This window comes from Oncorhynchus kisutch, linkage group LG10 (assembly GCF_002021735.2).
Source record: "Oncorhynchus kisutch isolate 150728-3 linkage group LG10, Okis_V2, whole genome shotgun sequence".
Lineage (NCBI taxonomy): Eukaryota > Metazoa > Chordata > Actinopteri > Salmoniformes > Salmonidae > Oncorhynchus > Oncorhynchus kisutch.
Genome location: NC_034183.2, coordinates 29958749 through 29963029, shown reverse-complemented (window position 1 = coordinate 29963029; position 4281 = coordinate 29958749). Strand labels below are relative to the sequence as shown.

Sequence of the window (4281 nt, the reverse complement as noted above, 5' to 3'; positions counted from 1 at the left end):
CAGTTATGCTGGCCCATGTTGACTCCAATGCAATCCACAGTTGTCTCAAATTGGCTGGATGTCCTTTGGGTGGTGGACCATTCTCGATACACACAGGAAACGGTTGAGTGTGAAAAACACAGCAGTGTTGCAGTTCTGGTGCACCTGGCACCTACTACCATACAGTGGTGGAAAAAGTACACAATTTTTATACTTCCGTAAAAGTAATACCTTAAAAAAAGTAATACCTTGATAGAAAATGACTCAAGTTTTTTCCCACCTTTATTTAACCAGGTAGGGAAGTTGAGAACAAGTTCTCATTTACAATTGTGACCTGGCCAAGATAAAGCAAAGCAGTTCATCACAAACAACAATACAGAGTTACACATGGAATAAACAAACATACAGTCAATAATACCGTAGAAAAAGTATATATACAGTGAGTGCAAATGAGGTAAGATAAGGGAGGTAAGGGAATAAATAGGCCACAGTGGCAAAATAATTACCATATAGCAATTAAACACTGGAGTGATAGATCTGCAGAAGATGAGTGTGAAAATGGAGATACTGGGGTGCAAAGGAACAAAATAAATTGTCACGTTCTGACCTTTATTTTACTTTGTTTTGTCTTTATTTAGTATGGTCAGGGCGTGAGTTGGGGTGGGCAGTCTATGTTTTGTGTTTCTATGTTTAGGTTTTTGTTTCGGCCTAGTATGGTTCTCAATCAGAGGCAGGTGTCGTTAGTTGTCTCTGATTGAGAATCATACTTAGGTAGCCTGGGTTTCACTGTTGGTTTGTGGGTGTTTGTTTCCGTGTCTGTAGTTGTCACCACACGGGACTGTTTCGGTTTGGTTTTCGTTCATGTTCACATTTATTGTTTTGTATTTCTTAGTGTTCAGTTTATGTTTTATAATAAACGATATGGACACTTACCACGCTACGTTTTGGTCCGATCCCTGCTACATAAATAACATAAATAACAGTATGGGGGATGAGGTACTTGGATAGGCTATCTACAGATGGGCTATGTACAGGTGCAGTGATCTGTGAGCTGCTTTGACAGCTGGTGCTTAAAGTTAGTGAGGGAGATATGAGTCTCCAGCTTCATGATTTTTGCAGTTCGTTCCAGTCATTGGCAGCAGAGAACTGGAAGGAAAGGTGGCCAAAGGAGGAATTGGCTTTGGGGGTGACCAGTGAGATATACCTGCTTGAGCACGTGCTACGGGTGGGTGCTGCTATGGTGACCAGTGAGCTGAGATAAGGCAGGGCTTTACCTAGCAAAGACTTATAGATGACCTGGAGCCAGTGGGTTTGGCGACGAATATGAAGCGAAGGCCAGCCAACGAGAGCATACAGGTCGCAGTGGTGGGGCTTTGGTGACAAAACGAATGGCACTGTGATAAACTGCATCCAATTTGGTGAGTAGAGTGTTGGAGCCTATTTTGTAAATGACATCGCCGAAGTCAAAGACCAGTAGGATAGTCAGTTTTACGAGGGTATGTTTGGCAGCATGAGTGAAGGATGCTTTGTTGCGAAATAGGAAGCCGATTCTAGATTTAATTTTGGGATTGGAGATGCTTAAATGTGAGTCTGGAAGGAGAGTTTACAGTCTAACTAGACACCTAGGTATTTGTAGTTGTCCACATATTTTAAGTCAGAACCGTCCAGAGTAGTGATGTTGGACGGGCGGGCAGGTGTGGGCAGCGATCGGTTGAAGAGCATGCATTTAGTTTTACTTGCATTTAAGAGCAGTTGGAGGCCACGGAAGGAGAGTTGTATGGTATTGAAGCTCGTCTGGAGGCTAATTAACATAGTGTCCAAAGAAGGGCCAGATGTATACAAAATGGTGTAGTCTGCGTAGAGGTGGATCAGAGAATCACCAGCAGCAAGAGCGACATCATTGATGTATACTGAGAAAAGAGTCAGCCCGAGAATTGAACCCTGTGGTACCCCCATAGAGACTGCCAGAGTTCCGGACAACAGTCCCTCCGATTTGACACATTGAACTCTGTCTGAGAAGTAGTTGGTGAACCAGGCAAGGCAGTCATTTGAGAAAACAAGGCTGTTGAGTCTGCCGATAAGAATGTGGTGATTGACAGATTCGAAAGCCTTGGCCAGGTCGATGAATACAGCTGCACAGTATTGTCTCTTATCGATGGCGGTTATGATATCGTTTAGGACCTTGAGCGTGGCTTAGGTGCACCCACGACCAGCTCAGAAACCAGATTGCGTAGTGGAGGAGGTACGCTGGGATTCGAAATGGTTGATGATCTGTTTGTTAACTTGGCTTTCGAAGACCTTAGAAAGGCAGGGTAGGATATATAGGTCTGTAGCAGTTTGGGTCTAGATTGTCTCCCCCTTTGAAGAGGGGGATGACCACGGCAGCTTTCCAATCTTTGGGGATCTCAGACGAAACGGAAGAGAGGTTGAACAGGGGTTGCAACAATTTCGGCAGATAATTCTAGAGAGGTTCCAGAATGTCCATCCCAGCTGATTTGTAGGGTTCCAGATTTTGTAGCTCTTTCAGAACATCAGCTATCTGGATTTGGGTGAAAGAGAAATGGGGAGGCTTGGGCAAGTTGCTGTGGGGGGTGCAGGGCTGTTGGCCGGGATAGGGGTAGCCAGGTGGAAAGCATGACCAGCCGTAGAAAAATGCTTGTTGAAATTCTCAAAAGTAAAAGTCACCCAGTAAAATCCTACTTGAGTAAAAGTCTTAAAGTATTTGGTTTTCAATATACTTAAATATCAAAAGTAAATGTAATTGATAAAATATACTTAAGAATCAAAAGTATGAATAATTTCAAATTCATTTTATTAAGCAAACCAGACAGAAACATTTTTTTCTAGTTTTTTAAAAACATTTAAGGATAGCCAGGGGCATGCTCCAACACTTAGACATCATTTACAAATAAAGCATGTGTTTAGTGATGTCACGCCCTGGTTCAGCGCAGCCAGAGCTGCCAGCCTGCATGGAGCAGCCAGAGCTGCCAGCCTGCATGGAGCAGCCAGAGATGTCAGTCTGCATGAAGCAGCCAGAGCTGTCAGTCTGCCGGTGGTGGATCTGGCTGGTGGATCTGCCGAAACCACCAGCCAGCCAGGATCTGGTAGATCCATCAACCTGCCTGAGCTTCCTCTCACTCCTGAGCTTCCCTCTCACTCCTGAGCTTCCTCTCACTCCTGAGCTACCTCTCACTCCTGAGCTTCCTCTCACTCCTGAGCTTCCTCTCACTCCTGAGCTTCCTCTCACTCCTGAGCTTTCTCTCACTCCCGAGCTTTCTCTCACTCCCGAGCTTCCCCTCAGTCCCGAGCTGCCTCAGTCCCGAGCTGCCCCTCAGTCCCGATCTGCTCCTCAGTCCAGTGGGGTTCTGGGTGAGGACTACTAGGCCATGGTCGGCGGCGAGGGTGGACTATCCAGGGACGCGAGGAGAGGGAACTAAGACATTGATTGAGTGGGGTCCACGTCCCGCGCCGGAGCCGCCACCATGGACAGACGCCCACCCGGACCCTCCCTATTGTTTTGAGGTGCGTTCGGGAGTCCGCACCTTAGGGGGGGGGGGGGGTTCTGTCACGCCCTGGTCAAAGTATTTTGGGTTTATCTTCATTTATTTGGTCAGGCCAGGGTGTGGCATGGGGTTTTTGTATTGTGGTGTGTTTTGTCTTGGGGTTTTGTGTTGGTATTGGGATTGTAGCTTAGTGGGGTGTTCTAGTGAAATCTATGGCTGTCTGAAGTGGTTCTCAATCAGAGGCAGGTGTTTATCGTTGTCTCTGATTGGGAACCATATTTAGGCAGCCATATTCTTTGAGTGTTTCGTGGGTGATTGTCCTTAGTGTCCTTGTTCCTGTCTCTGTGTTAGTTTACACTAGTATAGGCTGTTTCGGTTTTCGTTACGTTCTTTGTTTTGTAGTGTTTATAATTGATTCGTGTTTTACGTTTGTTCATTAAACATGGATCACTCGGCTCGTGCGTCGATGAAGAACGCAGCTAGCAGCGAGAACTAATGTGAATTGCAGGACACATTGATCATTGACACTTCGAACGCACTTTGCGGCCCCAGGTTCCTCCTGGGGCTACGCCTGTCTGAGAATCACCCACCACAAAAGGACCAAGCAGTGTGTCAACAGGCAGGAGCAGCCCAAAGAGGAGATGCGTAATAAGGATTTCTGGACATGGGAGGAAATCCTCGACGGGAGAGGACCCTGGGCTATTTAATTTATTATTATTATAATTTTTTATTTTTTATTTTACCTTTATTTAACCAGGCAAGTCAGTTAAGAACACATTCTTATTTTCAATGACGGCCT

The 4281-nt window shown here is 45.6% G+C and overlaps 1 non-coding gene across 1 annotated transcript; it reads left to right on the top strand.

Annotated features, from left to right (window-relative positions):
* Nucleotides 1-3913: 3913 nt before the first annotated feature.
* Nucleotides 3914-4067, top strand: LOC116376086 (5.8S ribosomal RNA). The gene has a single exon (XR_004211481.1). It is a non-coding gene; the product is annotated as a 5.8S ribosomal RNA (ribosomal RNA).
* Nucleotides 4068-4281: the final 214 nt, after the last annotated feature.